Source organism: Natator depressus, chromosome 9, assembly GCF_965152275.1.
Source record: "Natator depressus isolate rNatDep1 chromosome 9, rNatDep2.hap1, whole genome shotgun sequence".
Classification (NCBI taxonomy): Eukaryota; Metazoa; Chordata; order Testudines; family Cheloniidae; genus Natator; species Natator depressus.
The window spans coordinates 58871252-58896719 of NC_134242.1; positions in this window are offsets into that span (position 1 = coordinate 58871252).

Genomic DNA, 25468 nt, shown 5'->3' on the forward strand with positions numbered 1-25468 from the left:
GATGCAGTCTACGCACACCCCTGGCGGCATGGCTCTGCAACAGCTGTGCCTCAGATTCCCAACAGAGTCTTCGACACACCCCAGTTATGGCTATGGCTTAAGCCGTCCAGCCTAAAAGAATTTTCAGCCCTGCTAGGCGCAGCGTTCAGCCCCCTTCCATTCACGCAGACCCCATCACAACTCTTTGCTTACATGCCCAGCAATGAGGGCCTGGTAACAAATCAGTTAATAGCTTGCACTAGGCCTGCCCTCCTCAGTCAGCTACCTGCTTCTCACATGCCAGTCTGCTCACCTTCCTGGTGCATTCCCAGCTGAGCTGCCTCTCCTTTTAAACTACCCCCTCCAACCCTGACCGCTCTTGCAGGTGAAGCAGAGTGGGGACAGCTCACTAGCTGGGAAGGGGTAGAGTGGGGTTCATATACCCACCCCCCAATGTATTCTTGCAAAATCTCTCTGCCCAACTCTGCTCAGTTTTCCGTTCTGTCCTGTCACTGACCTCTCCCTCACTCTCTGCTTTCCCCCCGAGCTGGGCACCCTTTTCCACACAAACAGTTTTTGCATTGAGAAATGACCTTTTTGAAGTTGGAACTTCCTACAAACTCTTGTCTGGTTTGGGAATTTTCACACACCTTTTTTACAATTAAAATTGATATACTTTTATCTTAAATTAATTTTGGCTTTCCCTTTCTTTTCACCCTCCCCTTCCTCTTTTATTGGTGGTGGTTTTTAGTTCTTAATTGAAATGCCGGGGGAGGAAGAAAGCAACAAAAAAAAGGGAAAGAATATTTTAAAATCAGTACAAAGTTTTGATACAATCGGTTTTAAAATGTTTTTGCTAAAATGTTGATGTACCCATTCTGTGCCTGGCAAAAGGGAAATAGCCCAGAGAGCTTTAATTTTGTGGTGAAATTGGGTTTCCTTTTTTCACCCAGCTCCACTCCAGCAGGAGTGAACTCCAGGCCAGCACAAAGAAACTGAATCCACCATTTCAAAGCAGGTGAGTTCGCCCCTTCCCCAGGTATCTGTTCTCATCTGCCCTGCTGCAGCAATGAACATTGTTTCCTCTCTGGTGTGGTGATGGAAGTGACAGTGCTGCTAGCTCTCATGATCCGATCATGAATCGCCCTGTACTTGGTTTCAGAGTAGCAGCCGTGTTAGTCTGTATTCGCAAAAAGAAAAGGAGTACTTGTGGCACCTTAGAGACTAACCAATTTATTTGCGCACCTATATTTGGTGTGTCTCAAAGCCTCAGCTCCTAGATTCAGGAGATTCTGTGGCAATTAACAGGTTTCCAGCCCACGTGGCTGTGGAGGAAAGCTGGAAAATATGACCTTGGTGCAACCTAAAGATTCAGAAGCCAGGGAGCATACGGCCAAGAGTATGGCGTTGCCTTGACAGCCAGCAGGACCAGCTGTGCCTCCCACAGGCTGGGAGAGATTTTCTGTGCCAGGATGGGCCCTGCACCCCACCCATCCAGAGCCAGGTATTGGTTAGCCTCGATGAAAGGAGAAAATAAAGGTGTAATATCCCAGCTCAGAGTGAACGATCAGGGCCCCAGCAAGGACATGGATGTAGCCACACTGGGAAAGGCGTGTTCTTACCACAGGGGGGCAACATGCAGGAACCAACACATGGTCAAATCCTTCTCAGATGTGGCAGTAGGTTGAAGTGAACAGTGCAGGGGAGCCTGGGGTTCACTTTAACCTGCTAACTCTGGGGAGATCCACATTATAGTCCTCAGGTTGTCCATCGTGGTAAGGACACACCCTTTCACCTAGTGAAGAGGAGTTTAACTAGTGCCAGCTAGCAGAGTCACTCCATTAGCTCAGGCAGTAGGGGTTGTGCGGAAGGTCCCAGATTGCAGTGTCTGTAGGTACATGGCCCTGGCTGGTGGCAGCATGACTGTGGCACAGCCCTTCTCCCCCCCCCCCCCAGGAATATGGGGGACATTGTCATCACTGGCTGCTGCATGGGGACCATGAGGGGGACAGGGGATGGCCTGGTTGTGGGGGTATGGCTGGGTGAAGTTGTCCAGCCCTGGCGAGAACATGTAACCTGCTAGCAAAGGGACAGGGGCCTGCAGCTTTGAAGCTGAAGGACCAGCTTCCCATGGGGGTAACGTATAGAATCATCATCCTCAGCACACAGATTCATTATGGGGGAGGCACAACGAAAGCTCTGTGGAGGGAATAGAGGTACAAGAACATCAGGGAAGTGCTTTCTGGGAGAGCTTAAGCTTGCTAGACACCCAGTCCCTGCTGGGAGCATAGTTTGCAGAGCCCTGCACAGGGGCAGAGACAAACTAGCACAAGCCACAGAAGAATGAAGGCCTGGGAGAATGCCCTGGGTCAGGCTGCGCTGTCAAAGGGATGAATCATGGGCTTTTCCTGAGTCAGGAGAAATTCCCTTGGGTTTCTCCTCCTCCAGTGCAGCGCCCCTCCCTGTCCCACGTTCTGCTGTGTAGTATTTGTTACTGGAGACAAAGAGCTGCAGCACAGGATGGACCTGGGACACGGCAGGGCTCAGTCTGTCGGGGCATGATGAGAACTGGCTGGGAACCAACACTTCTTTCCTGAGGAAAAATTTCCCATTAAAAAAAACTGACTTGGAAGGAAAAGTTGGGAATACAAGCTCTCCACAGGCAGGAAACTTTCAAAGAACTCTGAGCCAGCCAGCCACCCACTCGCCAGGAAGCCACCCTGGGAGCTGGGGAGCCTGAGAGCCCAGCAGTCTGCCAGTTGTCTGTGGGACCAGGGATCCCAGGGAGCAATGGGTTCCCTAGGAAGTTGAGACAGGATCAATACGTTCAAGCGTTCGCTCAGAAAATTTTCAACCAGTTCTAATCAGCTGGAGGCCGGGGCATGAGGGGTAAGCCCCACCTGCCCCAGGCAGCCAGGGCCCTAGCTCTGAGCCAGACCAAGGGCCTGGGCAGCACTGTTGCCCCATGGAGGATGCTGACACCTGCAGGATTCAGTGTGGTATTACAACAGGCCAGCATCACTGCAGCTGCAGCAGAGGAACTGGGAAATAGGTCCAGCCAGAGGGGAACAAGGTAGTGGGACTATCCAGCCTCTGGCCCATTCACATGGGTCTGCCTGTCATTTCTGCCTGGAGCCCCAGGGTGAACTCACCACTGAGTCACAGAACATGATGCAGCCCAGTCTTGTCCATACACTGGGCTCTGGCTCCCTGCAGTGTGTCCTCTAGTGCTTTGTTCTGTTTGGGAGGTGGTGCTTCTCTCCTTGGGAGGCTCCCACAACCCACCAGAGCTCAGTCTGGGCACATCCTGATCAGCTGAATGGTCCTCGCTGGAAGGGCTGGGCAAGTAGGTGCCAATTGCTCCCTACGCTGACCTTGAGCCTTCTCCCAGCCCCACTGACAGTGGTAGGTCAGACCACACCACTTACCACAGAGTGAGTGAGCCAGTGGGCCCAGGGCTATCAGATCTCTGTGACTCCGGAGCTAATGGGCTCCATTTACTAAAAATACATGTTTCCTAACTAGCAGCTCTTGACGTCCCTGGGTTCTGTCTGTCTACCGTGACAAAGCTCTGTCCTTGCCTCTGTGGGTCCCACATTTCCTGGTGGATTTTGCTAGCCTCAGAGGCTCACTGTGACCCTCCACATAACCCTTCTCTCTGTAGGGAGAAGGGTCACAGTCTACTGAGCCATTTTCATCATAAGCCAGCAAAGGAGGTGAGGAGAAGTTATCCTTCCTTGCACAGTCTCTGTTGTCTCCCAGTCTCAGTGATTAATCAGGGGGCAAAGGTGGGGGGGAGCCCAGGCCCACCCTCTACTCTGGGCTCCAGCCCAGGGACCCTAATAGCATCAGCTATGGTAGCTGACCTTTTAGAAACATGACATGTACAATTCCTTGGGATACTTCCCCCACAGCAGCCCTCACTTCCTCAAGCTCCACTTCACCCTTACCTCAGGGCCTCCTTCCTTGTGCCTGACATGGTGTGTACTACTCAGCCTCTCCCACAGCTCCTGACATCCACACCCACCTGACTGGCTGGGAGGCTTTTAACTAGTTTCAGCCAGCCCCTGATTGGCTTCAGGTGTCCCAATCAACCTAGCATTCTCCCTGCCTTCTGGAAAGTTCTTAATTGGTTGGAGGGCGGGGTGATAGAGCGGATCCGGAAATGGACGAGGCTACTCCGATGTCTCTCCCTCCGAGGGAGAGCACTGGTGCTTAACCAACTAGTCCTGTCCACGCTCTGGTACCGGCTCAACACCCTGGCCCCGGCCCCGGGTTTCCTGACCCACCTCCGGAGATTGATTCTAGAGTTCTTTTGGTCGGGAATGCACTGGGCCCCTGTTGGAGTTCTTCATTTACCCCTGAAGGAAGGAGGACAGGGCCTGAAGTGTCTGTACACTCAGGTCCGCGTTTTCCGCCTCCAGGCCCTGCAGAGGCTTCTTTACAGTGCAGGTAGTTCGACGTGGAGTATACTGGCGCACGCCTTCCTGCGCCGCTTCCAAGGGCTCCGATACGACCGGCAGCTCTTTTACCTTTGTTCGAGAGGTTTTCCGCGAGACCTCTCCGGGCTGCCGGTCTTCTACCAGGACCTCCTCCGGACCTGGAAACTGTTTCTAACGACCAGGTCCGTGGCGGCCACCGTGGGAGCAGATCTCCTCACGGAGCCCCTGCTACACAACCCCCAACTCCGTGTGCAGGTGGCGGAGTCCCGCTCGGTGCGCCAGAGGTTGGTCTTGGCGGAAGTCACGAAGGTCGGAGACCTCCTGGACTATGACCGGAGAGACTGGCTGGATCCCCTGACGCTCGCTCGGCGCCTGGGGCTCTTCAGCCCCTGTACTCCCCGGCGCGTACTTCAGGAGGTGAAGGCCGCCTTGACCCCCGCTGCTCGGGCTTATGTCAACCGAGCCTTGCGCGAGGGCGTACCACGCCCATCCTCTACCCCGGGCCCGCCGGACCTTTCCATTGGGCCCCTACCCTGCCGATCCCGACAAACCCCTCACCCTTTCACCGCGAGCCGGCTGCATGAACTGCAACCGGTCAGTTTTCAACTTGCATCACGGAAATATTTGTATACACTCACGCTTCACACCCTTCACGCCCACACCCTGGTGTCCCGCCCCGACACAAAGTGGCGGGACCTCCTGCCACCTTTGGACGGTGAGCAACCTCGATGGGCCAGCTTGTATTCCACCTTGGTCCCGAGGCCCATCGGAGACATCAGTTGGCGGCTCCTTCACGGAGCTGTGAGCACGGGCGTGTTTTTGACACGGTTTACTTCCATCCCGGATACTTGCCCTTTTTGTAATGTGAGGGAAACCCTGGCACACGTCTATTTAGAGTGTACCAGATTGCAGCCCCTTTTTCGGCTCCTCACAAATATTCTGTTGCGCTTTTGGCTTCATTTTTCTCCCCACCTCTTTATCTATACACTCCCCATCCACGGCCCCACAAAGTCGCGGGATCTCCTGGTTAACCTCCTCCTAGCTTTGGCAAAAACAGCCATTTATAAAACCAGAGAGAGGAGGTTGGCCCATGAAACGTCCTGCGATTGTAGGGCCTTTTTCCTATCCTCAGTACATTCACGTATCCGGGCGGAGTTTCTTTGGGCGGCGACCACCGACTCCCTTGACACCTTTGAAGAGCGGTGGGCGCTGTCCGGGGTTCTCTGCTCGGTGACCCCATCCGGTTCCCTCCGTCTAACCCTTTGATTGAGGGGAAGAGCGAGAGACACCAGCCCCAGCCGTTGCCGCTGTGGATACCATTGTTACTGTCATCTAGGAGGGCCCTATAATACATGGGTGTCTACCCCCCCACCCATAAACTGCCCACCCCGCAGCCGTGCCCATCTTGCCGGGCACTCTCGGGGGGGGATAATCGGTGACACTGGGCGCGGCACTAGGTAACTCGAGGGGGTGGAAGACCACGAGTGTCGAGGAAGCCCCCCCGCTCTAGGCCACCAGGTAACTCAGGAGGGTGGAAGACCACGAGTGTCGAGGAAGCCCCCCCGCTCTGGGCCCAGGCTAGCCTGAACACTTCTCCCTCCTGAAAGCTGCTGTGTTATACCTTCTGTTTGCGTTGTTTTGTTGCATACTTTGATTTGGTTCTTTGGTAATTCTTGTAATTGTCACAATAAAATTCTTTTCTGTTTCAAAAAAAAAAAAAAAAGTTCTTAATTGGCCCCAGGTGTCTTAATTGACCTGGAGCAGCTGCCATTTCACTTCAAATCCCTGGTACCAGGGATTTGTTTAGCCTGCAGCTAATATATCTATCTCCCACTACTTTTCTATAGCCATCTGGCCTTGCCCCGTCACACTACCCAGATCCTCACTGGCTGTGGTTCCAAGAGCCATAATAGCTGAAGAATCTGACAGTCAAGTTGGATCATGACTAGAAATAAAGGTTTTATGAAGCCTGTTCTAGTCTCGGGTACACCTGTCCTGCCCTTTGCCTTCGGTAGGTTTGCACAAGAGTCATGGGCTGGAGCACAGTCCACAATTCTCTTGATGAAGCACCAGGAGGAATAGAATCCCACTCACCAGGGACTTGTTGCAATCCAGTTTTGTGGCTTAGACATGGTTATTCCCTGGCCCACTTACAAACATGGTTGCACCGTGTAGTGTAGACTGGACAACAGACGGGTTCTGTAACTGGGCAGGCTTGTTGTAACCTGTGATGTTACACTCTATATGATTTTATGAAAATATGCTAATGAGTGAATATAATGAACTAGAATATGCTTCATGCAAAATGTCTCTTGTAAGGTATCATTACAAAGCTTATAATCGACTAAGTGTGGTCATCCTATTTGTATAAAGGTATCTTTCTTGTATCTGAAACTAGAAAAATGAAATATAACTCTGAGGGCCTATTGTAGTTATGCAAAGTGTGGGCCATTAGTGGTGGTTTGGAATCTTGATGGCTCCCATCAACCAGGACAAGTGACTGTGGATGGCTCTGTTTGCAGGCAGGCCTTCCTGTGAGGCAGGCTAGGAGGAATGAAGGCTTGGAGTCTTTCCAGTTCAGGTGACGTGATCACGTGGCACTGTATCCATCTTTAACCTGGTGCTCTTCCATTTAGAAGGAGGGGTGGGAACCCAGACAGGAACAAAGAATTCCCACCTTGTGTAAAAGATAGATATCTATCTATCTAAGGGAGTGGAACAGCACAAAGAGGGCTGCAGTCGTGAGAAATCCCCTAGGTACCACTTGAGCTGGAACAAGGGCTGTACCAGGGGAAAGGATTGGGCCCAGACTGGGAAGATGTCCAGTCTGTGATAGAAGCTTATTGAAACATCTCTGAGGGTGAGATTTTGTCTGTGTTCAGTTTTCTTACTGTATTAGACTTAGACTTACATGTTTTGTTTTATTTTATTTTGCTTGGTAATTCGCTTTTTGTTCTGTCTGTTATTACTTGAAACCACTTAAATCCTACTTTTTGTATTATTAGTTAACCCAGAGTATGTATTAATACCTGGGGGGGCAAACAGTTGTGCATACCTCTCTGAGTTTACCCTGCATAAGCTTTATACAGGGTAAAATGGATTTATTTGGGGTTTGGACCCCACTGGGAGCTGGGCAGCTGAGTGTTGGAGACAGGAACACTTAAGCTGTTTTCAGTTAAGCCTGCAGTCTGTGGGACGTGGTTCAGACCTGGGGCTGGATTTGTAGCAGGCTAGCATATCTGGCTCAAACCAGGCAGGGCACTGAATTCTTAAGCTGCCAGGGGAAACAGGCTCAGGGGTAGTCTCAGCATATCAGTTGGCAGTCCCAAAAGGGGTTTCTGTGATCCAGCCTGTAACATAACCATTTGCCCAAAATAGCCTTTGAAAAATCTAAGCATGGTTGGGCTACAGCTCACAGGAAGGCTGACGGACACTTTGCCAGGTGAAGGACACAGCTCTGCAGAGCTCCAGTTGAGAAACACTGGGAGAGCAGTTATACCCGATGATATCTTCACTAGGGATAAAGGAAACACCTGATGATATCACCAGAGTAACACATGCCCCATTGTGACATCACCTGGGATAAAGGAAATACCCAATGATGACATCATGTAGGGACTACTAGAGCCATAGGGAACCATCTTTCTTTCCCTTGCAGGAGGCCAGAGGTTGGGAGGGTCTTTTTACATCCTTCCTGGAGTCCCAGACATGAGGCAGATTATCCAACCAACCCCCTTCCAAGAGACAAGGTCCACCGGAAACACTTTGGGCACTTTCCAGCATGGATCCTCCATGAGCCAGACACCTGATCCCAGGGAGGTGCTCTGCCCAGAGTTCTCACCACAACTGCTGATGATGATCCAGGAGAGAGCTGCAGCGTGTAGCACATTGTGTCTGCATCTCTCCAGAGTGCAGAGTTTTATAGACTGAGCTGCACTGGCTGGTCACAGCACCAGACTCCAGGGCTGCCACGAGGTCGAGCGAATCTGTCGCTGTGATGTTCATATCGCAACAGAACACTTCCTGTTATGTCACAACATCACAAAGCTCGTATTATGCTGCCCAGTCGCAATGAAATGTCATTCACAGTCCCCCAGCATGATTTCAGGGGCTGTTCCTATTTCAGTGCTCAGGTTGGGACAAACGTGGAAAATCCAAGAGGAATCAAAGCCTGCCAGGTCTGGCTCATGATAAGCAAGATCTCAAATAGTGTCATTTCTTATAGAAACCACAAGGTGGCAGCAAATCCAGGGACTCACATGGCCGCAGGTACAATGAGGAGAGAAAAATGAGCTTAAAAGAGGGCCCCAGAGTGGGTGACTGAGCCAGGGAGGATTCGCTCAGAGGAAAGGCAGGGGAGAGTAGCTGGGAGTGAGGGATAGGCAGGGGAGAGCTGCTGGAGAGCAGGCACCTGTTGCTGGTTCCTGGGGGGCAGGCTGGAGAGCAGCAGAGGAAGTTGCAGGCTGACCTGCCCAAGCCGGAGAGCCAAGGCTGGAGAGCTCAGAAGACCGGGGCACAGTGGAGGGGTTTACCCAATGATAGCTCCATGCTGGAGAGAGGCAGCTCAGGGACCACCAGAAGGGCCTGCCTGTTGACCTGTCTCAGACATCCCTGCTGGATGCTCCCTGGGGAGGATGAACGCCCAGTGGAGGCTGTGCGGGGTGCCTGCTGGGAAGAGCGGGGTTACTCTCTGGCTGGAAGGGCAAGGGTGAAGAAGAGCTTGGGTGTGGTGGAAGATGCTGGAGCATGGTGTGTCTGGGCTATGTCGATAGACTAGAGCAGTGGTTCTCAAACTTTTGCATTGGTGACACCTTTCACACAGCAAGCCTCTGAGTGTGACTCCCCTTAAATTAAAAATACATTTTTTATATTTAACTATTATAAATGTTGGAAGAGAAGTGGGGTTTGGGGGTGGAAGCTGACAGCTCATGACCCCCCACGTAATAACATTGTGACCCCTTGAGGGGTCACAACCCCCAGTTTGAGAACCCCTGGACTAGAGGACGTGGGGTTTAAGAACTTTCTGCACTGGGTGAGAAACGGACTGTTTTGTTATGGAGTATTTGCATTATGGTTTGGTAATAAACTGCCCCCAAGGAGGGAATCTGTGAGTCAAGAAAGCTGGTGTGGAGTTACTGGGGGAAGGAGGGAAACTGAGGCAGATGTGCCTGTTCTGCTGCTGGAGGACACTTGAGGCAGGGCTCCCTTGTGATGGAGCAGTTTGGGGGGAGTACCAGGGGGCTGGGAGAAGCCTGAGTGGGAGCAGTTTGGGGGCAGCACCAGGGAAGGAGTTGTTTAGAATGAGCTCTGGAGGGGTCTCCATGTTTGGTGAACACTGGGGAGGTGTGGCTTAAGTGCAGTGGTTTAGGACGCAGACCAGAGGGAATCCTTTTAGGATGAGCACTAGGGAGAGCATTTTAGGGTGAGCACCCAAAGGTGCCATTTGGGGTCTGCAGTTTGGGGTCAGCAGTTTAGGGTGAGCCCCTTCAGAGGACAGTGAGCATGGGGGGCATGCCTGGGGCCATAGTTCCTGGAACCATGTGGTGACCTAGTCTAAATTCGCATCTTATTTAATGTTTTCATCCCTCTGATTTTCAAAGAAAGACTGGAGCTAATGACCCAGCTGTCACTGCTCCCCTGAAGCTAGGGTGTGTGCACAGAGCCACAAGGACCACACAGGCAGATGGGCCTCACCCCCAGCCCTGCACTAACCTGGCCCTGCTGTCTCCTGGGTCCTGGAAACAGCCCCTCCAGGGTGGGAGGTGACTGCAGGGGGCTCAGGCTCCTGGAGGTACATGGAGTACTCCACACAAAGCTTTTCTGGAATGGTGTGGTGATGACATGGCTGCCCAAGTCTAGACATGAACGGGCCCAAGCCAGGAGAGCAAGGATGGTATGGTGGTTAGAGTGGGACTGGGCAAGCCAGGGTCAGTTCCCTGCTTCACCACAGACTTCCTGGGTGACCTTGGGCAAGTTACTGTGACTCATAAGAACATAAGAGCAGCCCTGCTGGGTCAGACCAATAGTCCATCCAGCCCAGTATCCTGTCTTCTGACAGTGGCCAATGCCAGGTGCACCAGAGGGAATGAACAGAACAGGGCAATCAGTGAGTGATCCATCCCCTGCCACCCATCCCCAGCTTCTGGCAAACAGAGGCGCTCTGTGTCTGTTTCCTCTCTATAAACTGGAGCTTGATAGGTTTCAGAGTAGCAGCGTGTTAGTCTTTATCTGCAAAAAGAAAGGGAGGACGTGTGGCACCTTAGAGACTAACAAATTTATTTGAGCATAAGCTTTCGTGAGCTTCAGCTCACTTCATCGGATGCATGCAGTGGAAAATACAGTGGGGAGATTTATATACACAGAGAACATGAAACAATGGGTGTTACCATACACACTGTAACGAGAGTGATCAGGTAAGTTGAGCTGTTACCAGCAGGAGAGAAAAAAAACCTTTTGTAGTGATAATCAAGGTGGGCCATTTCCAGCAGTTGACAAGAACGTGTGGGGAGAGGAGGGAATAAACACGGGGAAATAGTTTTACTTTGTGTAATGACCCATCCACTCCCAGTCTTTATTCAAGCCTAATTTAATGGTGTCCAGTTTGCAAATTAATTCCAAATTGATAGTAGCACTTCCCCACCCCCAGGGGCATCAAGAGGATCAGAGCATTAAAGATGGTGATGTGCTCAGATACATTGGTAACAGGGCCAAAGAAGTACCTCAGATACCTGGGCCCAGGTCCTCAAAGGTATTTAGGCATTATTGATTTCCGGGCCCTGGTACCTCTGACGTTTGGGGACCAGCAAACCATCATGGTATTGCAACCCTGTGTCACAACACAACTGCTGGCCCAATGTGAGCTGGATGGTACAAGCTTTAAGTCTGTGTCCTTGGGAAAACTGAATAAGTGGAACCGTCCCCCTGGGTCCTGAGACATTGGGTGTGTGTGGCAATAGAGGAGCTGAGAGACTCAACAGCCCCTAGCACTGACCCAGCTGATTTGGTGGGTGAGTGTCCAGGGGGACAGGTGCAGAGCGCCACCCAGCGGCATGTATTGCCTCACCACGGCACAGCCAAGTAGCATGGTGGGACAGTCTGACGTGGCCACCTTTGGAAGAATGAACAGTGGTTCAGCCCAACAAGTCTTCAACCCTTGGTCCTTGAGGTCGAGTTAGCGAGACTTAACCAGTTAATACATGGAGCCCCCAGGCAGGATACAGACACTGGACACCTACCTCTCTGCATTATCTTCAACAGCATGGCACATCTCCAGCTGCAACCTGCTCCTGAGCTGCAGTCAGCCACTCCCTGCCTGCACCTTCCAGTAAAGCTTGAACCCAGAATAAACAAGTGAGGCTTCTGCCCCCAGCTCACAGGGAGAAGGAGGCATCTGCTGGGGGTGATTTGGCAGAGCTGAGCAATTAGCTGCTGTGCTGGCAGCCCCCATCTTCTCTGAACCTGCAGTGAGGGTGGGGAGAGAGAACAGCCCCTCATTAGGTGCTTTCAGATAGGCAGAGCTCTTTGAAATTAGTAGCTCTGTGGCTGCCAGGGGATTTGCTTTGAGACAGAGTCTCTCATCTGCACTGGCTTCTAGCTCTGGAGAAGGGAATGAAAGAGAAAAGGGTTGGGGAAGTTTTTTAACAGGCAGAGAATAGTTTAAACAGCAGATTCTGTGCAAACACATCCTGATGCGCTGCTGAAATCAAAGGCTTTCCAGTCCAGAGCAATATCCCTGTAGAAATGTTGTTGTATGGGGCATATACAGAAGAGGTGGAGCTGCTGTGCAATAATCCAAGAATACTGATCTGTGATCATTGTATGAATGCCTGGACAGTGTGGTAGAGCTGCTATGCAGCTGTGTTGGGTTATTGGCCTGTCCTGGAGCAATGGGTTGGTCTAGGTCCGGGAGGGCGGGAGTGGTGGGGCTGCTGGAAGAACAAGCGGGAAGGCAACATGATGGCTGTAGAGGAGCAGCCTTCAGCAAACCCTTGGGGGCCATTACAAGCCAATGCCTGGGCTGTTAGCTGTGAAGATGCTGCTCCTGGGCCATAGTTCAAAGTTACCTGGCTACCGCCAAGGCTAGCGATCACAGGGCACCCAACGGGTGAAAAGACTCCCAGGGGAGAAGAGGAAGGGAGCTGGGAGAGAGCTGCTCATGGTGGAACAGGTGACAGGGACACAGAGGTATGTCTGCATGGCAATTAAACACCTGGGGTTGGCCCCTGGCAGCTGACTCAGCTCACGGGACTCAGGCTGCGGGGCTGTAAAACTGGGGTGTAGGCATTCAGACTTGGGCTGGAGCCTGGGCTCTGGGGCCTTCCCCCTGCAGACAGGTGCTGCAGGAGTGCCTGGAGCAGGTGGGGCTGCCCTAAGCGCCCAGGGTGGGAGCCAGTGGGAGCACAGGCCTGTGTATCAGCTCCTTGTTAAGAGCTTTTCCCCTGAAATGCTTTGGTTCTGAACAAACACCGCTCTGCTGCACGAAGCCCGTCTGGTCCCTGGGCAGCACGGCTCACAGCTCCCTGAGGGGTTGACCCCAAGCAGGGCCTGTGGAGGTGATCATGGTTAGTACCTGGGGACTGCAGCCCGCAGCCTGGTCTGAGAGTGGGAGAATCATGGGATTTCCCCTCATCCACTCACCAGAGGTGACGGCTTGAGGTCTGAGCAGGGAGCACAGAGATACCAGGATGGGGTCAGAGGTGCAGACAACAGGACTTTGGGCATGCAGAGATCGGCTCTCACCTGTGGCCACTTGGTGGTGCCACTGAGGAGGTTCTCTCTGTAAAGCGAACCCAAGGGGTGAGCGCAGATACACTGCCGCCTGAGTGTATCTGGGAGCCGCCTGAGACGCTGTGTGTTGGGCTGGGCCCATCTGATCAAACCTGGATACTGGGAGCCTCCCTGGAGAATTCTGAGCCAGGAGCGGAGAGGAGGTGGAGGGGCAGGTGCAGGGGAGGGTCCTGGCCTGACTTCCCCCAGGTGTGCATTGGGGGTGGGGCAATGCCTTGCCATGGGCCACATGCAGCCCAGCTTTGCAGGTCCTCTTTGATCACATTTCATACGCTGAGAGTCTTTTATAATCACATGACTCCAGGAGCTGGAACTTTCGGGCCTTTACCATTACCCTGGCAGGCTCTGATTGACAGTGGATTAGGGTTGTCAGTTTTGGTTGGATGTATTCCTGGAGATTTAATCACATGACATAATCTTTAATTAAAGATTAATCTTTAATTCCTGGAAACTCTGGGCCAATCCTGGAGGGTTGGCAACCCTACAGGGGATAGGGATGGGTATCACCCTGGAGTTCCTGCCACAGATTTGTCTCCACTGAGTGGGTGAGAGGGCAGTGCGTGAATGGCTGTGGAGGATCCGACTCCCATTGGTGCACATAGGTGGCACTCCAGAAGGAGGGGGGAAGACAGAGTCCCATTGGCCAGGAGGGTGGGGGGAGGGGGCTCGCTCTGAAATTGAGACAAGGGATTGGTGGTAACTGCTTGGCTTAAGAGTGAAATCCTTGCTGATCTTAAACCCGAAAAAGAAGCTTACAAGAAGTGGAAGATTGGACAAATGACCAGGGAGGAGTATAAAATATTGCTCGGGCTTGCAGGAGTGAAATCAGGAAGGCCAAATCACACCTGGAGTTGCAGCTATCAAGAGATGTTAAGAGTAACAAGAAGGGTTTCTTCAGGTATGTTAGCAACAAGAAGAAAGTCAACGAAAGTTTGGGCCCCTTACTGAATGAGGGAGGCAACCTAGTGACAGAGGATGTGGAAAAAGCTAATGTACTCAATGCTTTTTTTGCCTCTGTCTTCACGAACAAGGTCAGCTCCCAGACTGCTGCACTGGGCAGCACAGCATGGGGAGGAGGTGACCAGCCCTCTGGGGAGAAAGAAGTGGTTCAGGACTATTTAGAAAAGCTGGACGAGCACAAGTCCATGTGGCCGGATGCGCTGCATCTGAGAGTGCTAAAGGAGTTGGCAGACATGATTGCAGAGCCATTGTGTAAGCGGGGGAATAGTCCCGCTATTGTGGGGAACTTTCCTGGCTTCTGCACTACCCCGGTGAAGTGGGCTAGCAAAAGGATCTGAGTCCTCGCTCCCACTTCCTTTACCCAGTGGCCTCCCTGCCCTTGAGGACTCCCCTTCCACTCTCCTGTCTGGCAGAGTCCTTGTAACCCCAACAAGGCTGGGCCCAGGATTCCTGGAGGGCTCGACCCCCAACCCTGCTGTGGTCACCTAGGACAGAGGCTAGGGTGTCCCCACTCCGGGGTACTCTCTCTGCACTGGGCACTTCTCTGACCCACTGACCATTACATACAATTTAAAGCAAATGCAAGTTATTTAATCAACAATTAATTTTAAAAAGAATAAGGAAAAATGGGAAAGGCTAAAGGAAACACATCAACCCGCTCTGTGGCAGGGAACATCACAAACAGTGTCTCTGCAATGTCAGGGCAGTTCACAGTCTGTTCCTTGTAAGCCCCAGGCCGCCTTCTCAGGCCCTGGCTGTGCTGCAGGGATGCTGTGGGTTGGACACTCGCTCTGGTGGTGGCCACACGCTCTCGGGCTCTAAGTGGTAGGACCCTTCTTCCCAGTGTCGCCTTGGCCCTGTCAGGGTTACGATCCAAGCCTGGCCTGCAGAGCCTCTTGGCTGAGGTGTCTCCCTGTGCTGGGCCCGCTGTCCAGGGTCCCCCTCGCTCTCCCCAGCTGCTCACCGCACCCAGCTCCGGACTGTTCCAGCCCCAGCTCCACCACTCGGTCTCTGCGCTGCTGCTGCTCTGCCTCCAGCTCCCTGGGCTGCTTCTTTGGCCCCTCTGCCTCTGGTTGCTGCAGCTCTGCTCCCAGAACAGGTCTGCTCTGCAGGCTGCTTCTGTCACTCTGCTCCCAGCACTGACCTGCTTCGCAGGCTGCTTTTCTGGCCCCTCTGGCTCTGGTTGCTGCAGCTCTGCTCCCAGGGCACGGTCTGCTCTCTCTGGGCTGCTTTTCTGGTCCCTCTGGATCTGGCACAGCTCTGCTCCCCAGCTCAGCTTGGGCCCCTGCTTTCTCCTTAGCTTGGCCCCACACTGTCTGACCCAGGCAAATCCAGCTAACACGGAAGACGGGACCTCCCTGGCCTCCTGACTCCCTGATTAGTCTGCCCGCCCTGTCATTCAGGCTGACCTAGAGCATTGGCCTCTCCCCATTGTTCCTGCGGACTGTCAGTCTCAGGGTCCTGATTTCCCATAGACCCTTCCCCTTTTAGTACTGGGAGCTAGCAACCAAAACACCCCCACTGAATGTTGGTAAGGGGGCAACAGTCCCCTTACATTTGGCCATTATCTTTGAAAACTCATGGCGATCGGGGGAGGTCCCAGACGACTGGAAAAAGGCTAATGTCGTGCCCATCTTTAAAAAAGGGAAGGAGGAGGATTCGGGGAACTATAGGCCAGTCAGCCTCACCTCGGTCCCTGGAAAAATCATGGAGCAGGTCCTCAAGGAATCAATTCTGAAGCACTTAGAGGAGAGGAAAGTGATCAGGAACAGTCAGCCTGGATTCACCAAGGGCAAGTCATGCCTGACTAATCTAATTGCCTTCTATGACGAGATAACTGGCTCTGTGGATGAGGGGAAAGCAGTGGACGTGTTATTCCTTGACTTTAGCAAAGCTTTTGATACGGTCTCCCACAGTATTCTTGCCAGCAAGTTAAAGAAGTATGGGCTGGATGAATGGACTATAAGGTGGATAGAAAGCTGGCTAGATCGTCGGGCTCAAGGGGTAGTGATCAATGGCTCTATGAGTGCAGGGGACTGGACTAGAGGACCTCTCGAGGTCCCTTCCAGGCCTACGATTCTATTCTATTCTATGTCTAGTTGGCAGCCGGTATAAAGCAAAGTGCCCCAAGGGTTGGTCCTGGGACCAGTTTTGTTCAATATCTTCATTAATGATCTGGAGGATGGCGTGGATTGCACCCTCAGCAAGTTCGTAGATGACACTAAACTGGGAGGAGAGGTAGATACGCTGGAGGGTAGGTATAGGATACAGAGGGACCTAGACAAATTAGAGGATTGGGCCAAAAAAATCTGATGAGGTTCAACAAGGACAAATGCAGAGTCCTGCACTTAGGATGGAAGGATCCCATGCACCGCTACAGACTAGGGACCGAATGGCTCGGCAGCAGTTATGCAGAAAAGGACCTAGGGGTTACAGTGGACGAGAAGCTGGATATGAGTCAGCAGTGTGCCCTTGTTGCCAAGAAGGCCAATGGCATTTTGGGATGCATAAGTCGGGGCATTGCCAGCAGATCGAGGCACGTGATCGTTCCCCTCCTATTCGACATTGGTGAGGCCTCATCTGGAGTAGTGTGTCCAGTTTTGGGCCCCACGCTACATGAAGGATGTGGAAAAATTGGAGAGAGTCCAGCGGAGGGCAACAAAAATGATTAGGGGACTGGAACACATGACTTATGAGGAGAGGCTGAGGGAACTGGGATTGTTTAGTCTGTGGAAGAGAAGAATGAGGGGGGATTTGATAGCTGCTTTCAGCTACCTGAAAGGGGGTTCCAAAGAGGATGGATCTAGACTGTTCTCAGTGGTAGCAGATGACAGAACGAGGAGTAATGGTCTCAAGTTGCAGTGGGGGAGGTTTAGGTTGGATATTAAGAAAAACTTTTTCATGAGGAGGGTGGTGAAGCACTGGAATGCGTTACCTAGGGAGGTGGTGGAATCTCCTTCCTTAGAAAAAAGAAAAGGAGTATTTGTGTCACCTTAGAGAGTAACAAATTTGTTAGTCTCTAAGGTGCCACAAATACTCCTTTTCTTTTTGCGGATACAGACTAACGCGGCTGCTACTCCTTCCTTAGAGGTTTTCAAGGTCGGGCTTGACAGAGCCCTGGCTGGGATGATTTAGTTGGGGATTGGTCCTGCTTTGAGCAGGGGGTTGGACTAGATGACCTCCTGAGGTCCCTTCCAACCCTGATATTCTATGATTCTATGCTGGGTGGGCTCTGGGCTAGTGAACTGATGGAGGGGCAGGTGCTGGGACAGAGCCACTGCTCATTCAGGGCTATCACGGAGATGAGCCAAGCCTCCAGGTACAGGGTACATGTGCAAATACTGAGCTCTTGCATCCCTTCCTACCGGAGCCAGGGTGGGGGTGCCACTGGCCGTATTGCAGAGCTAAGGCTGGGGTCATGGAGTCAGGTCAGGAAGGGCTGTCCTCGCTCTGTGCTCCCTGACAGCGTTTCCAACCTCTAAAGCAGAGCAGGACAGCAGCTGCCTAGCATCACCCTTACGGGCTGACAGGGAGCCCATGCCCTGTGCTGGGTACACGGGCTCACCAGGCATCACTGGCATCAAGGGGGCCCGTGACAGACTCAGGCCCTACAGATTGGGCTGGCCCATCAGCATCCCTGGAGAAGGACCTGATTGGCCCAACTGCTTCAGAGGAGCTGTGGTTAAAAGGAGCTCAGCAGAGCCACGGGCAGGAACCCAAGGTCTTCACAGACCCAGGGTGCAGTGGAGGGACACCAGGGTGAGAACCCCAGCAGCCAGGGACTCCCCCCACACTGCTGCATGGCGCTGGGGGCTCAGTCCCTAGGTGGCAGGCAATCACCCAGCCTGGTGGGGAGCCTCAGCAACCCCCAGGCTGCGCCAGGAGAAGAGGCTCTGGGTCGAGCAGGCATGGCAACACCACATAGCAGGCCCAGCCTGGGCAGAGCCATCCCCTCCCCTCACAGATTGGGGTGAGGGTCATTTGCAGTGGAGCAGCTGTCACGGGATGATGCTCTGAGCCCAGCTCCCACGCCTTGGAGCCGCTGCATCCTTCAGGGGGTGGGTGCAGGGTGGCTCTTCGCTTAGGTTGGGCTTATGCCATCACTTTTAATGTAGCTTTTGGCTTTTGAATGCAATGTTAATGAAACACCCATTGGAGACACTGAAATTAAAGCAAGAGCCAGTTAATTTTTATGGGGCTGTAACATTCATGTTTCATTTCTCAGTTGATGGCCTGGGACTTGCTGACAGGCATGCTAGTGCAGAGGGCATCTCGCAGCGTTTATGTGGGGCGTCGAGATGACTGGTGGCTCGTAAATGTCTCTGGCTGCAGTTAGCTCTTGAGGCACTCGGTGTCTTCAGCTCCTGTGGAGCAGTCAGCCCTGCTCTGGCTCCCTCTCCCAGCCCTCTGCTGCCATTGGCCCATTTTTCATTCTCTCCCTGCACCCCGGAAGGGAACAAGACCCTGCTGCAGCCCCCCTCTCCCCACAGGCTTGAGAGAGGGGGTAAGCCCCAGGAGGAGCAGAGGTGATGCTGGGGGGAGGGGGGGGAGGGGAAGCTGAACTGATGAGGCAGGATGCTAGGTGGGGGTTGGGCTGATGTGGGGGGATAAGCTGGGGACAGAACTAATGTGGGAACTGGGGGGCCAGGACTGATTTGGAGGTTTGCGGTAAACTTAATTGCTGGGCAGGGGGACTGGCGGGTGTGGGGTGACAGCTCCTGCAGCAAGGGCCGCAATCACCTTACACGGTACTTCTAGCAGAACAGGCAACATGTTCCACGGGGGATGGGCAGGGCCAGTTCAGTAGTCAAAAGATGGACCAAACATGGAATGTTTTTAAACATCCCCTGGGTTTTGGGGTCGCTGACGTGAGCTTGTTGAGAGAGAGAAGGGGCGAGACAAAGGCGGATCTAGTTTTGCTACCGAAGGTGGGGGATAATTGGTGGTTTCTTGGGCTGGTGCCATCCCAGCCAGCCATGTTTCTGCGCTAGGTGCAGAGGCAGCTGAGGGGCAGGAGGAGGAAGCACAGACAGGCCCTGGCTCAGCAGCCCAAGAGACATGGTGTGTGAGCCCAGCAGAACCCTCCTTTCCTGACTGAGGCCAGGCTACCCCTCACTACCAGCTGCCTCCAGAAGCCATCAGATCACACGCTGACTCTGTCGGTCTGTGTAAATGCTCAGTACTGTCTGGCGCGCACAGCTTCAATTGACTGTACTCTCCCACATGGCACAGGGTGAGGTTTCTGGCGTGATAGTCCATCCCACAGAACGGGCTCAGAGATGGAGCATACTCCCAGCCCCCCCGGCACTTGTGTAACCACCCCATGGAGAGCTTGCCATCTCTGGAGCTCCACGCTGAGAGCCTCTAGGGGCCCCTATCGAAAGGTCTACAGCTCCGATGGCTACCAGCACCCTCGGACTCCAGCCCCAGCATGCTTGGAGTTGGGGTAGGGATGAAGGAACTAGAAGCCCTTGCAGAGATCAACAGGGAGTGCCTGGAGTGATCTGGCCGAGCAGTGACCGGGAGCCACGACAAGCCAGGGCTGCATAGCGCCAGTGGGAGCTAGCCTGGCTCTATTCAGAGAGCGCTGGTTTAATTTGGAAGCTGGGAGAGAGGGGGGCACAACTCTGGGGGTCCCAGCTAAACTCCCACTCTGACCAAAGGGAGTTATTGTACTGTTCTGAGACCTACTGCATGGACCTGGCAGTCCCAGCACTGCGGCGACCAGCATCCAGCAGAGAGAGTGGCTCAGGGTGGAGCATACATACGCAAGGAATGGGGAAGAGACACGCAGTGAGGGGGGAGGGGACTCTAGATCTGAGCCCCGTTTCCTTTTATCACAGAGCAGTTTCACTGAAGCCAGTGAACTGATTCCAAACAGGTGATAGTGGGAACAGCCTTGGGGGCTGAGCACCTGATCCAAAACCTGGGCTCTGGAAAGACCCCCTGAAATCCCCTGGGCTTTGGCTCAGGCCCTAAATCCTGAGGCTGGGCAGTATGTAGTTGTAACCCACACACCTTTTGGGTTTGATGTTCTGTCCTCTCTAGCGGCACCGAGACCACTTAGAGTTTATTGAGTCTGCTACAGCCTTAGCTAAGGGCCATGTGGCTTTTAGCTCATGCAGTAGAGCAGGGGTGGGCAAACTACAACCTGTGGGCTGGATCTGGCCCATCAGCCATTTTAATTTGGCCCTTGAGCTCCCACTGGGGAGCGGGCTCTGGGGCTTGCCCCACTCCAGCACTCCAGCCGGGGAGCAGGTTCAGGGGCCACTCCACGTGTCTCCTGGAAGCAGTGACATGGTCCCTCTCCGGCTCCTACGCATAGGGGCAGCCATGGGACTCCGCTCTACATGCTTCCCCTGCATCTCCCGGGAACTGCAGCCAATGGGATCTGCAGGGGTGCTGCCTGCAGACAGGGCAGTGTGCAGAGCCACCTGGACGCGCTTCTGTGTGGGAGCCACAGAAGGGACATGCCGCTGCTTCTGGGTGCCGTTTGAGGTAAGCATCGCTCGGAGCCTGCACCCCTGAGCCTCCCCCCACGCACCCAACCCCCTTCCCCAACCCTGACCCCCCTCCCACCCTCCAAACCCCTTGATCCCAGCCCGGAGCACCCTCCTGCACCCCAAACTTCTCATCCCCAGCCCGCACCCCAAGCTGGAGCCCTCACCCCCCGGCATGCCCCAAACCCCTGCCCCAGCCCTTATCCCCCTCCTGTCTTCAGAACTCCTCAGTCCCAGCCCAGAGCACTCTCCTGCACCCCAAACCCCAGCCCCACCCCAGAGCCCGCACCCCCAGCCAGAGCCCTCATGCCCCCTCCCACCACAGCCCGGAGCCCCCTCCCACACCCTGAACTCCTCATTTCTGGCCCTACCCTGGATCCCACACCCCCAACCAGAGCCCTCACCTCCTCCTGCACCCCAACCCCAATTTTGTGAGTATTCATGGCCCACCATACAATTTCTATTCCCAGATGTGGCCCTCAGCCCAAAAAGTTTGCCCACCCCTGCAGTAGAGGTTCATGCATTTAGCTCCCGAGGTCCCAGGTTAGATCCTGCCTGCTGACGACTGCGGTCTGTGGGTGTTACATAGGGCATGGGTTGAAATCCATGCCCCCCCAGTCCTAGTGGGCAATGCCCACTGTCTCGAGGTGCCTGGATTGGGCAGTGCACAGCACAGGGGCTGACCCTGAAACGGTGTATGTGTCAGTAATAGCCAGAATGAGGCAGGGCTATGCAGAAATACCAGCATGAGGTGGTGTGGGTGGAGATGCCATAGCACTGCAGGTGCCCCAAGGGCAGAGTCAAACTTCCATGAGCATCATAGCATTGCCATTTCCTGCTGTGCCAGGGTTTTGCCTTGCAGCCAGAAGGTCTGTCCCGTGAAGCGTCCTGCCTGGCGTTGAACGTGCACTTTGACACATTTGTAAACAATGAGCAATGAGGAGCCCATCGCCCTCTGACCCCCCCCTCCTCCCCCCCCCCGGTTGCAGCCAAATGTGCTGTTCAGCAACAGCAGCCTCCCCATGTGCCCCGCTCTGATTGGGGTCTTCATGTCTCTGGGCTGGTTGTTAGTGCCATGCCCCCTGCAGGATGCCCAAAAGATTGCAGGAGCCTGACCTGCTGCAGCTTGGGGGAACATGGCCCCAGGGTACTGCTGGGGTTTGGTTGAGTTTGGAGCACATGGGTGACTCCTTTGCCTTGATACGCCCTTTGGCAGCACTGTGCGTAGCACGGTCATATGAGGGCCAGCTTGCACCACAGGGGAGAGACACCACATGCTCGGTGGAAGCTGACAGGCAGAGCTGGCTGGCGTGTTCTGGGTGGGCCTGGAGAGCAGTTGTTCAGACATTAAGGATTCCAGTCCCTTGGAGCCCAGCACTGCACTGGGCCGGCCTGGGGATACTGGGAACCGAGGGTGATGCCTTTCACACAGCCATCACACTGGCCTCACCTAACCTGGCCTCCCTGGGAGCTGCGCACTTTGCTGCACCCATCCCCCAGCCAAAGTTCATGAATTCCAGTCAGAACGAACCACTGTGATCATCCAGTCTGACCTCCTGTATCGCATAGGCCAGAGAACTGCTCCATAATCATTCCCGGAGCAGATCTCTTAGAAAAAAAGCCAGTCTGGATTGAAAAATGGTCAGTGATGGAGAATCCACCACGACCCTTGGTAAGTTGTTCCAGTGGCTAATTACTATTGCTGTTAAACATTTACACCTTATTTCCAGTCTGAATTTGTCTAGCTTCAGCTTCCGGCTGTCAAAGTCAGATTCAGGACTCACATAATTTGTCAGACCACTCTGTTTATTAGCAAAGCGCTTTGCCAATGCACCCAGATGTGAGCCCTGAATCTGACTTTGACAATTTGGAGGTCCCACTGAGATGGCAACTGTCTTCATTGGGGCCGTGTGACTCCTGACTGTTCTTAGGACGGCCGTGGCAAGCTGGCACCTGGGCATTTGGCCCGAGCGGTCCTCCACCAGAACGGAAGGGTGCATGACCACAGTGAAGTCTACGCCATCAAACCTGTTGGTTCCCACTCTGTTCTGGTAGGGATCCTGGGATCTGACATCAGGAATCTGGTCAGGTAATTATTTCTGTGTTTTGTCCGAAATGAGGACTGTCTTGACTCTGTGTCTATCCATCCTCCCTGTGGTGTGTTTGAGTCTGGGCGCTGTTTCCGTCCGGGGATCAGCTGACCAAAGGGTTCCTCTCCCCACGGTCTGAGTGAGTGAAATCTGCACAATCACAGTCGCACCGCGCCTTGGGTAAAACCCTTGGTGTGAAAGCAAGGGCGATTGAGGCTGTAGCCTGTGGGCTCCTTTTGTGTGTTGCACCGGGCATCGCTCTGACGAACCCGACTTTCCTTCTTGTGTGATTGGTGTGTAAAGTCCTCCTATATGGGTAACCAGACGTCTAAGTCGGGACAGTTCCCTAAAGGAACGCCGGCTCAGTTTATGTATTTTAGGAAGAGTCCAGACTCCTGTAAATTTCTGGAAAAATGGTCTAGGCTAAGGGGGTCAGGTAGAGTGACTACTACCAGCACTATGCTTCTGTCCCCAGAAGCCTTTACAGCTATTCTGAGGGAAAATGGGCCCTTTTCCCACAGAAATGGTCTATAAGGGACTGCTGCAGGCAGCAGGCAGAGAGAGAATCTGATCAAAATTATTTGACTATTGGGTAATGTAATCAAAATCACTAAAGGATGTAAGGGGTTTCTATTGGAACTTAACTTGGCTGCTCCTGGTTGTGTCTAGGTGTACAAGATGGAAGTGTAATCGGGATACAGTTGTGTAAAAGAGTAATCACAGCGCAAGGGATGTTAGGCAGAAGAGAATTTTGTGTGTGTGAATAGTGCTAAAATCTGAAGCTGTGTCTCAGCTATTACCTGAGAATAAACTTATAGCTTGGTACAGCAGAGAAACTATTGCAAACATGGTCTGTTGCACAAGAGGGGAAACTGAGGTACACCACCTCATGAATTTCATAAATGACCAGTGAGTGGGGTAATTCACTAGCCTGACTATAGAACAGCCTGACTATAGAACAAAATAAGTACAGCCTGGAGGTAATTCTTCTGTTTTTCCTGCAATTAGCAAGGAAATTTGTAAAAGAAAGTGGTATTATTATTAAGCAATAATCTGTCCCCACCAGGGGGGTGGAAATTATTTCTTTTGTTTTTAGACTCTACAAGCAAGCTGGCGCCAGCGGAAGAATAACTCAGAATACCATGGATCTATGTTTTGTGTTGTTTGTCTGTGGTGTTTGTCTTGTTGCTAGCATTGTTGTGTTTTAATGAACAGAAAACCTCATGACATGGGTCGGGGATGGCTTCAAAAGGCTGACCTTGGCGGGGGGGGGGGGGAGATGTGTATGGGAATGCAAAAGGCTAACTCAGGAGAATCCCAAAATTCAGTGGCCACTTTTAGGATCTTGGGACAAAGACCGAGTAGACATCTTAAAAGACAAACTCGGCCAACCTACAACTAAATTGGCAAAAGGAGAGGTTGATTGTTTCATGCAGTGGTGGGAAGAGGCAAATCATAGGTGGACAGAATTAAAACTTGCCTCTCTCAAAGATTCTGGCTTCTATCCCACCAGATGCAACTCATTTTACTGTTGTTGATTTGTGCTCTGCTTTCTTTTCTCTCCCGGTTCACCCTGACTCCCAGTTCCTGTTTGCCTTTTCTTACAAGGGGCAACAGTACACATGGACCACACTGCCCCAGGGGTATACTGAAAGCCCGTCATATTTTTCCCAAGCATTAGCCCGAGACCTTGCTGACCTTGTTTTCCTGTCCAGGTCCACACTAGTCCAATATGTAGATGATCTACTCCTCTGTTCCCCTTCATTGTCTGCCTCTGAAACTGACTCTTTAGTGCTCCTTACTGCCCTAGCAAATAAGGGTCATAAAGCTTCTCGCTCTAAACTACAACTCTGTCAAGCTTCTGTCACATACCTCGGCTTTCTCCTCTCCCAGGGTTCCCGTGCACTTTCTCCCACCTGCGTCCAAGCTATCCTTAGCTTTCCCCGACCCCACTCCCCAAGCCAGGTCCAGAAGTTTTTAGGCATGGCTGGATTTTGCAGACAATGGATTCCCCAATATGCCTCCCTTGCAAAACCTCTCCAGGAACTCACTCAATCATCTGTGCCTGACCCCATGCTGTGGCCCCCTGAGGCCAATTCTGCCTTTGTTTCCCTCAAACAGGATTTGGCTTCTGCCCCTGCCTTAAGGCTGCCTGACTATTCTAAGCCTTTTACCCTTTTCTGCCACAAACAATCTAGGTGTCCGCTTGGAGTTCTCACTCAGATGCACGGAGAAAAGAACTGCCCAGTGGCTTATTTCTCTGCCACTTTAGACCCTGTTGCCCAAGGCTTACCCCCCTGCCTGCGTGCTGTGGCTGCTGCAGCGCGCCTAGTCGAAATGTCTGATTCCCTTGTTCTCCGCTCTCCTCTTACCCTCCTGGTCCCTCACTGACCTCACCCTGCTCCAAGACTCTGCCCCAGAAACCGAGAAAGAATCCTGGGTTGCCCAAGGTTGCTCTCTACATCCCGATTCCTTTTGGCGCTCGCCTACTGGCGCCTTTGTAGCCCCCTTTTCACTCTACCTGTCTCTGGCTGCCCTGTTACACGGTGTTTCGCATGTCGGAAAGGAGGGGATGGTCTCTGCTGTAATTAAGACAGGATGGTGGGCCCCCCCATTTTAGCTCTTCTGCAGCCCGCCACTGTGCAGCCTGTACCACAAAGCCATAATATTGGTAAACCTGTACAAGTGGCCCAGGGGTTCCAGGGCCTGC